Source organism: Syngnathus leptorhynchus, chromosome 10 (assembly GCF_054491065.1).
Source record: "Syngnathus leptorhynchus isolate UIUO chromosome 10, UIUO_Slep, whole genome shotgun sequence".
Lineage (NCBI taxonomy): Eukaryota > Metazoa > Chordata > Actinopteri > Syngnathiformes > Syngnathidae > Syngnathus > Syngnathus leptorhynchus.
Window position 1 is genome coordinate 4910161 of NC_141204.1, and position 11502 is coordinate 4921662.

Consider the following 11502-nt stretch of genomic DNA (forward strand, 5'->3'; position numbering starts at 1 on the left):
TGGAGAGTGGCGTAAACAATTTTGGCTGCTAACTATTATTCAATCAAATAAATAAATAGCGTACTAAAATCTGACATCGTTATTGAGCGTATAAACACTTTCAATGAGCGATGTGACAAAAAACTACACTTGAGGCAGGAGTCGAAGTATTAATACATGTTTTCATTTGAAATATCTTAATCACATGCAGCGACTAGTTGCTAGGGGGGATGGGTTCAATAATCCAGATGTTGAGGGAAAGATGAGGATGTTGAGATTCACAAGTTTGGTTTTGGCATCAGATGACGTGCAGGACGTCCCGGCCCGATGGAGCAGCTGCATTGTCTTCTCGCCAGCCCTCGCAAACTCTGCCAAGCAATTTTTTTTTTTTTTTTTGGGGCAGCTTTAATTAGGACCATCCGTTCATCGCTTCATGGTGTCTCAGACAACCTCTCTTAATAATCGCTACAGTCAATGAGGCAAGAGTTCTGTGACACGACACTCTGGAATCCTAAATAATTCTTTTGTTTCCAGTCTCAAACTGTCTTCTACTTAGATGGGACCCCCGTTTCTCAATTTGTCAACTTGCTTAATGCTAACATATAATGGAAAAAGCCATAGACAGGCTAATAGAAATTAGCATAAATGTTCTAAACAAATGCTACAACACACGTGGAACCGCAACACAAACTGAGCATACAGCAGTCTTTTTATTTATTCTTTTATCTATGATTTTTTTGTTTATTATATATTTACGGGTATGATCTAGCGACCTGTGATTTAATTGTCATCGTGTTTTATCTCAACCAGAATATGAAGATTTGATTGGTAAGTTCTTAGGAGCAGTTGAAAGTGAGTAGTTGACCATTAGCCCATAAATGTTGGCTTACTCCGAACTATTTCAGCCTCCCCACCACCACCACCCACACACTCCTGAAACGATGGCTTCGCCTACGTCCCTTCGAAAGGACCGTTTCAAGCTCCCCTTTCAACACAGTTAGCAGCCCTTTAAGATAAAAAAAAAAAAAAAAAAACACTGATGGCATGCAGTTTTATAGTTTCAAGATTCTCACCGTCATGTCAAACCGAGTGAGTCGGTTCATTGCCGTGGCAACCAACTGTACTGTTGGTGCTGATATCAGCTTTTACCTCCATCAAAAGGTCATCAGAAGACAACATCTGCTAATCTGCAAGAGCTGCGCTAAAAATACCTCAATTCAACAAGGGTTACATTTGATTTAGACACTTATGAGCTATATATATGGTCAAACATCATTAGCGAGGTGTACAGAGAAGTGATGCGTGCGAGAAAATACTAATTTGCATCGTATCCCCAATTGACTGCGATGGCAGCGTCACTATCGTTTTTACAAACAAAACACAAATGTCAGGCTTGTCGAGTAATAAAAACAGGAGTGTCTTTAAAAAAACATGGAAGCCAGTTAGTCCTGATAATCGTATCCAGTGAAGTATTTGTAAGCAATTTGCAAATTTTGTGGTGTCGTTCCTTGGTGTTTTGATAGAAAACTCATGTCATGGCTATTATAAAAATATTGCTTTGGCGCCAACTTGTGGCATCTTGGGACCAAGGAAAACTTTTCAAATGAGGGCTGAAGCTTCATTAAGTCAGGAGAACGTAATATATAAAGACAATGAGCAGAATTGCTAAGAGGCTACCACTATGGAATAGGGCACAGAAAAATCAAAAATGGCATTTTATCCTTAATGTTACCTATCTAAAAAAAACAATTGGAACTAAATTTCTAATATAATGCCACTTGTTCTAATTATTATTGAAGGAAATTTGTGTTTAACATCTGAGGACCTCACATAACCTCCACTTACCATTTATTTTCTGGCATGGGAGTTTCAACATTTTCTTATTTAATAAAATGTATTTTTCCCCTCAAGCAAGTTTGCAAATATACACAAAAATTCCACAAAAGGGTTAGGCTTTACATAGGGATATAGCGCTCAATTTCCCAGAACCCCGCAGCACATTTCTATTTACTAGCAAAGGTTAACTGAGTCCTTCTTAGCTGAAGGAATCATACAAAAAAATAAAATAAAAAATAACTTGCACTGAAAAAGAAGAAAAAAAATGAATCATAGTGTAAATTTGTGAAAATAAATGTATTGATTAAGGGTAACCCCGTTGAAATGCAGGATGTCATTTTCTCTGTATGATAAGCATCTCATAATGTTGATGTTGTTTATTAAAAACATATAACATGTCATTTTTGATCACACCTCTGTAACCTCACAAATAATTTATTGAGCATATTTCTACACCCTACCAGAAAGAAAAACTGGCCATATACAGTAACTATGGTCTAGATTTGTTTTTTATAGAGATCAAACTTGTTTAAATGACAATAAATAAAGACTCTGTCAACTCTAGGTGTTTCTTAGGCCTTAAAAAAATGTTTGTTTAAAATTTGGCCATACGGTTTTGAGGCCTTTTTTGTTCAGAGCAGGTGTCCTTCCTCTTTTTTTTTTCCTGTCAATATTTTTGGCCTCGCCATAATATATCATGTTAAAAACAATTTACAGGCAGAAGGGAATATATTGATAATGTTGATGTTTTTTTTAAGCTCTCTAAGTTTAAGTTTTGAATACACTTCAAAAAACTTAACCCATGTATATGTACAGTATATAATTTATGAACATATATATTTAATATGGCAATACGTCTTTTCTTGAGTGAGAAAGTGAAACACCAAAACAAAATTTCAGCCCTATTCCGTACCATAATCACACACAGGATGTTTATGAGGGCTGCGTGTGACATTATCTTTACTACTGTAATGATTAACGTTGTCCTATTTGTGAGCTGTGGAGACTTGTCTTTAACCATGTGTTTATTATTTAATGACAGAAGACGCAACTTTTCCTTCCTGTATGAAAAGTCTTCGGACGTAATTCTTAAACATTTCTACCGTTATAAGGTAAGTGGCAAATGGAGCAAAACCAGCGTTTATAGGTTTACTGTAAATGACAAAGGGATAAATTGTCAATTTTGTAATTCTTGACATTTATAATGATGTTTTTGGTTGTTCGTTTCTGACGTTTATTAGGTTTTTTTTCACTTTTTTTTTACGACGTGACAGTTGCACGCTTTCTGCGCATTTAACGCACGCTTACTTATTAAGAAATATTAATAAATGAATAAATGTTCGCTATAATGGCATTGGTGAGCATTAAAAGTCTGCCAACTAAGCCCTTATGAGTGTTTGAGAGCAGAAACGCGCATTTCAACTCGCATAAACATTTACGGTTATTGGAGCAAAAAATACCAAATGAATTATTTTTCTTTTAAATATGTACACCTTTAACGTATAACCCTTGATGTTTTATGAGTAGTTTGTTATTTACAACGTAGTTATATGCAAAAGGTGCCGGTTTTTTTTTTAAATAAACGCGTTAGACCTTATTTCTCCTGCTTTGTGTAAATATTAACACAGACTAGTGTTCTAAACGTTATTTAATTTGTTTTCCTCTCTAGTCAAACGTGAGGTCGTTGGAATTAAAATAAAATTAACACGACTATTCTTTCAGACGATTTTAATGGTTAAAATTGTGACTGGTAAAAGAAAGAAAATCAAGTATGACGCATGGTTATTTTGAACGGTCATTCGACGAATAAAATTGAGACTGATTGGCGTTATGGGGCAATAATTAGACCATCCGTAAAAAAACAAACGTCAAAAATACAGTTTAATAGTCGCGCGATGTTTACTAAACAAACCAAATCGAAATATGATTATAATGTGTGTTTTCTGCATGCAAACAAACTGAAATAGGTAAATATTAAAACATACTTCATAAAACTGACAAATTCATGGACGGATTTTATAAACTGCGATGTGATATCAGATCAAAAGAGTTGTTTAGGAGTCAATTACTACAATATTCAATATCAATGTACTTGCAAAGACATAAATATCATTTTGAAGATTAGGAATACATTTCATTTACTTCAAAACCTCATAATATTGTTTTGGTTTTGACGACTTCACATTTGACTCATAGTGAAAATAACCAATTGACTTTTACCAAAAAACAAAAACAAAAAAAACAAAAAGCAGCCTTAACATTTACATTAATCTTCTTCTCTTTTTAAAAAAAAAAGATCTATTTTAGGCCAAATTGTGATTAATTACTGCGGGGTATATTGGTCATTCGCATAAAAGTGAGGTTGTTTTTGCATAAACGTGAGACAAAACAGAAAAATCAATTAAATCAATTCAGTGGTTAAGATTGTGCTGAATAAGTAGTACATTTGTATTTCAGAAATAGATGTATACTGAGTATATAGGGGGAAAACCTGAAAATGGTGGAAAGAACTCAAGAATTTCAACGTTGAAATTGTGTGGACGAGTCGCCGCCTCGTGGCATAAAGTGGGAACTACTACTGCAACACGCGTCGGATCATGACGTCACATTACTGGCACCCTCTGCGGTGGATTGGAATTTGTTCTAGAGAGAAATGCTGCGGCACACAACTTGTCGGTAAATAAGCTGCAGTTGACTTCTTCTTAATTGTTGATTTGAAAATGACTGTTGTGATGATGATTGATTCCACTTATTCCGTTTGCATAATCCGCACAGCAGCAATCACATTCACAATCAGAATAATCTTGACACGGTAGACAGAGAATGGCCCCCAACACAAAAATGAAATATAGACCACTGGTCCTGCTGTTTTGATTAGCAACAAAGTTCATAGAGGCTGTGAAGTTAACCCTATGGAAAATATTTGTGGGGAAAAAAAGTCTATTAAGGCAGGAGTAAAAAATATTAGGATGTATATTATTCATGTGTTGACCAAAGCTGCTAAAATTACGGTTGTTTTAATAATAATAATAATAATAAATAATAATAATAATAATAATTCAACAAGTTTGCTTTGCCTTGCAATTTCCTTGTAGAGACCACAAAAAAATCAAAAAGTATTTCCCTCATGGATAAATAAATTATCTATCATTTTTCTTGACGTCTCTCAAGCGGCTTCACCAAGTGCATATAGGAAGCAGGGAAATAAAACGATAAGAGGATGTGAGAGAAAATATGAGTGACTTAGTCATTTGAGTCAACAGCACAGTCATAAGTGTGCCTGCGTGTGTGTATGAGGAAAAAGAGAAGGTACAACAGAACACACGTGCCCACGCAAGCATCTAAATCCAAGCCATTTGGTACCTTCCTTCATGGGATTCATTATTCAACTATTTCTTTGTCTTGAATTCATAATATACATAAATATTACTTGTTTCAAATACTGTAAACAAAGCATAAAATATTTCAAAACGACAGTAAATTGAATATTTCAAATATTTAAATACTAAATAGCACAGAATGAGAAAAAAGAAATCATGCGTTTATAATCAATATATATTTATTCTATAGTGATATATAGTATTCGGTCGTAGTTGAGGTCAACTTGTCATTGTGGCGCCACCTCCGGTGCAGGATGAGGTTTTTAAGTGATGTCACCGGTATTTTGTCAAGTGCGGGGTTGCGGGTGTGTGTGCTACTCAAACTACCCAGCAACACGGGCCACTGAGTCATCTATGTCATGGCCCTCCCACATGGCTCCACCCACGCAGCGTTTGTGCAAAAACCCGGCAGCACCATCTCATCCGAATGCATTTCAATAAACCGGATTTTCACCGCTCACTGGCCGGCATATATTGTGCCCAGATTGCACGTAGACACAGATTAGTAAATGTGTCTGGTGTCCCTCTCTATGTGGCCCCGCCCATCCTTGTTACCTGGCTCAGCTAGCATTGATTTGCTTACAGATTAGTGTATCAACTTGTGTTGGCTGCATGCGCCACATGCCCAGATCTGCAATATTTTGCAGTCATTTATTTTTCACCGACTGACGTCACAGCCACCTGGGAACAATTTTAGACTAAAGCCTATCCACGTGGACTCGTTTGGACCCTGGATTGGTCGCCGGTCTATCACAGCACACAGACAAATGAGTATTCACATTCAGACCTTAGCTCATATTTTCACATTATTGCTTAGCATCAAGCTAGCACCCTTTTAACAAACAACTTTAAGTACAAAACATCTCGAGAATGGAGACGTTCTCTGTCAATACACATCAACAAGTAGCCCTAATGACATCACCAATCACTTGACCTCCTCTCCGAAAAACACAACTTCACCTTTTTAGAGTTTCTTTGTCAGAATTACGTGACCACCAAAATGTAACAGCATTGCCAAATTGAACCCAGACAGACCACCAAAAAAACTCCAGATATCATTCCACATCAAAGTTGAGAGCAAAATTGATTTTCCGATGATTTTCACTCACCGTTTGCTCTTTTTCATCTTTTTTGCTTCTTCTTCTTCAGTGGAGGAGCTTCACTAAAGCCTGAGAGAGTCGAAAGGGAAAAAGAAGAGTGAGTAGGAATGTTTTAATCACTCCAAAGGAGGCGAGTCAGCTTCCCACGCATACATCGCATCAACATCACACTCACACACACACACACATGAAGAGTCGCCCAGATGTTTGGAGAGCAAAGAGGCAAGGGGATGAGCTTATGGCTAAAACAGAGAAGAGAAGGAAGGAAAAATAATGGAGAAAATCTGAAGATGAGAAGCGGAAAGAATGAAGAGAATGAGCAGTGCGGTTCGATTTGAGTCATCAAGTTCCTCAGAGGCGCAACACCCCCCCACAGCCACCCAACCCCATTTTCGACTTATGACTTCTGAGCTTGTGAGTGTGCACATGTCATGAGAAAGAGCAAACAAGCTTCCCTTTTCCCAGAAATCTCAAGAGACAGGGACTTTTTCTTTGTCCATCTCTAGGGATGAAATGAAGGTTTCGGTTCACATGCCATATTGTGGAAACACAATGCTTGCTGGGAGGCCGTTTCTTTGCACATTGACTATTCATACCTACTCGACATTGTTATCACAAATTACAACGGAGAGGAGCCATGGCACAATCACAAGACGTGTACGAGTTATGTGACTCCGGCATGTTGCGGAAGTGTTCCTTGTATCTAACCAAGCAGAGTTGATACAATGGTGTCTAGGATTTCCAGTTTTTCGACACCGCCATTCAAAAAACTAACAAAATATGTGAAAAAAATAATTTTGTAAAGTCAATTTAAAAAAAAAAAAAAAACAGTGACGACAGGATAAAAAGAAATGAAATCATTGTTTCCACTTTTTTGTTTTTGATTCAATATAATGGATATTGTGACAGCGATAAATGTCACTGGTCAAAAGTCTTCAGTGAACCACAATAATTTTACTTGTTCTTCACAGAGGATAAAGAATGCATGTCTGTACAAATTATGATCAGAAAATCAGGTTACTTTTAATTCAAGGCACCACTGAATTCTACTTCCATCTCCTGAACCCATCCTGACATTTTTTTCTGTGCAGTCTGTGTGATCATGAGTCAGACTCAAAAGGATTTGACTCACATCCTCCATAGTCTAAACACTCTCAGTCTCCAGGTCACGTGGAGACTGGACCTTTTGTGTTTCTTATTAAACCACACACACATCGCTTTGCACTGTTGACCAGAATCTGTGAGAACTTTTGTTATCTCCATGTGTGTGGTCTATATGAATCATGCGAGTAACAGAATAGTCATGCGTGTTCTGATTTCAACCACCAAACATTTGGTCAATTCAGTGAGTCATAACATGGATTTATTTCACATAAATATCAATATAACAACTGGAGGTGTTTGCCCTGTAGCCTTGGTAAACAAAATAACCTGTGGTGACAGTGAACGCACCTATTAGTAGTAAAGCTGCGTGTGAACCAAACCGTGCCGGATTCTCACCAACTTCACATAGTCTTCGCTTTACACACCATAAGCAATCAATAAACGCGGCCCACGGCTTCTGCTAGTCAATAGCGCCTATTAGGGCGGCGGGACTTGAAAGATGTAACGTGAAAAGTGCGGTAAATCAATACTGCTACGCACATAGCAGTCTGGTGAAACAAATGTGCGAAAATTACACGACTATAACTTTGCTTTGGCCTCAATTGAACTAAAAAACAACAATTGATTGGTATCACTCATACAAGCGCACTTATTTATACATTAAATTTGAGTTACACTAGAAATGAGCTCATCCAATTAATTTAAAAACTAAAATAATTTTATTTATATGTATAATTGCCTGGAAATTATGCGTTGAGGTTAGTTTTTTTTTTTGAAGATGTAGTTTTTCATTTGTACAGCAGATGGCGGCGTTGAGGTTGGTGGTTTTTTAAAAGATGTAGTTTTTCATTTGTACAGCAGATGGCGGCAGAGTATATATGTAACGCAAGGCTCGGGAAAGGACGTTGTCTTCCTATTTTGTCGCTAGGTGGCGATATGGCTGAACTTTTGAAGTAGTATGTGTACGCCACATTGGATTTAGTGTAATCATGTATATACCGTATCTATTTGAATAAGGAAATTAGACTATGGTATCTAAATGTAAACCCCTATAAACATACATTTTGTAACAATCACATCATGTTAAGGCTGGGTTTTTGATACCGGTGTGCTGGATATAACCTATGAGTTTGTGTTTGAGCATATATTCCATGTTAGACAACTTTTGAAACATGATATGCATGTGTGCTAAATGCAAATATTAACTCATGCCTTCAGCATAATGCGTCCTTGCCAATATTGTTCCCGAGCATATTTGACATTAGTGATGAGCTACGAGGCAAAATTGCACATGCATAAGATAGGATCATTGAAATTGTGATGAGCACGTCACTGTCGCTGGCGTAAGAGTCAAGATGTTTAACATTATAAGAAACTACTTGATGTTAACTAGTAAATGTGCTCATATTTTCCATCACGGAGCGATGCCTGCAGGTTGTTTTGGTAGCTTCAAGGCCAAATTGATTCATTTCAAATCATTCATTTGAATGAGCAAAATCACACTGCCAAATGGTAACAGTCTGACCTTAACCAAAACAAATCTCAAAAAAAGCCTCCGTTTATTTTTCATTTTAAAAACTATTGCTACATGCTAATTCCTGCTCATGCTAATCTGAACCAATGAGATGATTTAAAGGAGTTTCTTATTGAGGGGAAAATAGTTACTGCAAAATGCTGCATGCTAATACTTAACAGGTTTAAAAAGACGCTTGCAAACACAAATTAATTAAACTTTGAATGTTTTTTGCTTTGGAAACTGTCGATAAACAGCAGCAAATACTGCATACTACAATTGACACTACCAATTAAGGATGAATGACAAATAACTGGGGTCAAATCATCAACACTACGCCTCAGTGTCAGTGGCACACAGACATCAAGAGGAAGTTTGAGCCCGCCAAATGGCACAACCAGGAAACTGCTGACATGCACACGCACGCCAGAACAATACGGTTTCAATAAAGTCTTTCTAAATAAAGCATTCTAACACGTACATGCACATCCGGTAATGTGTGTGTTAGCCACATGAATGGAGCAAAATGGGCCAGAGAAAGCCCACGTGACACATCTGTCATTTCAAAAGTTGCACCACTCTCCCACTCTCACATTTTGCAGTCTTCTAGAGGAGGATGAGTTTGAGTACAGTCGGAAAAGAAGCAGGAAACAGCCTGGACTGGAAGCCTTTCAATCACATGGCACTTCTAGACATAATTACAAAGACGCTGTGGCTGGTTTGAGTTGATGTAGTCATGGGTACCCAAACATGTATTCATTGTGCTTGTGAAAGAAACCTGCACGGACAAGCAACATTTCACATCCACATCAATGGACAATGTAGTCTTCAAAGAAGCCAACAATGTTTTTGGAATGTGATTTTTGTCTGTAATCAACATCCAGTTCCTCCATGGATTGTCCCCCCCCCCACACACACACACACAAATTACACATCCTGAGGTGCAGGAAGCTTCAAAGCTCATCTATTGTGGATAAAAGTTCCTGATAGGCCTTGAAAGACTGATATGGTCGCATTCCTTTCCTTTGGTGTTTTGGCTCATGAAAACAACTATCTTGATGACCTTGAAAAGAATCTTGATCAGAGTTTCTCAAATGCTACATTGTCCCCTAATCGAAGAAGTGGGGACAAGCTGTACAGAAAATAGATGGATGGATTAAAAATATATATCTATATATTTTTAAGCCAATTAAATCTGAATAAATATTTGTTGTAAAAAGAAACATATATACATCTGTGTGACCCTTGGGTACAAAAGTGTGCTCATTCTTGTAATGGTTACTACACTTTCCGGTGACGCCTGAACGCAGCACCTCCAACGGCGACTGACTTCCTGCCTTAAAGCAATTTTGAACTTCTAAGTTTACACTCCCGTCCTGCTTTTATTAAGCGTATCATATTTATATGACGCATTCGCTAACGCAATCCTACTGGGCGTTTATATGCAGGTGGTAAGTACACAAAAATAAATGAATACATTTGCGGAATGTCACAAGCGCAGTGACGTCACTCCCAGTATAGAAAAGGAAGGAGAGCAGATCAGCTGTGCGGACTTCACATTCCATCCGTAAATTTTAGATTCCATGAATTGAAAGTTTCGAACGAAGAAAAAGGGGAAGAGGAAAGACAACTGTTTCACACACACACTTTCTTGTCATGTCACACACTCACACATTTAGTTTGAATTGATTTCAAAAGTGATCTTACCTGTCATCAGCAGAAGGTAAGGGCGCCAAACTTTCTTTATTTTTGCTTTCTTTAAAACAACGGCCACATGCAAACACGATTTTTCTTTCAACTTTAGCACTGAGGGATTATTTTCCATTTGCATGGCAAAATAAACCGCGCCTATAGCACTTTGCAATGTTTTTTCTGCCTGCAGAAAGTCTTGCTCCAAGCGTCTCTCAGCCAAAAGCCATTGACAGTGACGCAGCTAGAGAATTTAACTTCTATCAACTGGTCACACGCCCACACCACACGGTCCTCCACCCACTATGAATGGAGGGAGACATGTAATCATTGGACTGTCTACAATCATGTGACCTGAATGGCTATTACTATTGTTTATACATACTACCTATATTTATATATACCTACATTTTTGTGTGTTTTTTTTTTAATATAATTCACTGAGTATGAGTTGTAAAAGTATTACGTAAAACAGTTTTTTTAAAGTTTGGAGAAAAGTTTTGAAAAATAGTGCATCTGTCATTTATAATAAAGTCATAGTATTTTGAATGGTCGTTAGGATTTTAAGGGCATCTACCGCTCTGAAATTGGAAACTCTAAAAGGCATCATATGCAAATGAGGATACAAAATGTAGGCAAAAAGTGGAACAAAGTACTGAACAAATATGGAAACACTTTAAAAAAACTTTGAAGATGCAAAATGTAGGCAAAAAGTGGGACAAAGTAGAAAATCTTATATACATCAAAAGTATGACTAAGAATGCAGTGTGTGTGCGTACTTGTACTCTTATCTGACTTCCTCTCGATATGCAAATAATATTAAAAGTAGACTCACACGCCAGAGCACAGTTCATTTTTATGTTCACTGAGAAAGTCGAAGAAGTGGTGTCGGATAGGACAA

At 37.3% G+C, this 11502-nt stretch overlaps 1 protein-coding gene across 13 annotated transcripts in view; it reads right to left on the reverse strand.

Moving 5' to 3' along the window:
* Positions 1-10972, reverse strand: part of arhgef33 (Rho guanine nucleotide exchange factor (GEF) 33) — a 50420-nt gene extending 39448 nt beyond the window's left edge. For 11 of the 13 annotated variants that reach the window (XM_085921915.1, XM_085921914.1, XM_085921905.1 and 8 more), the window contains exons 1-2: positions 10620-10972; positions 6305-6364 (exon numbers count right to left, since the gene is read on the reverse strand). The gene's annotated coding sequence lies outside the window, so the exon portion shown is untranslated. The remainder of the gene's footprint in view (positions 1-6304; positions 6365-10619) is intronic. The other 2 variants (XR_015067377.1, XM_085921913.1) reach the window with 2 other exon arrangements.
* Between the last annotated feature and the right edge of the window lie 530 nt (positions 10973-11502).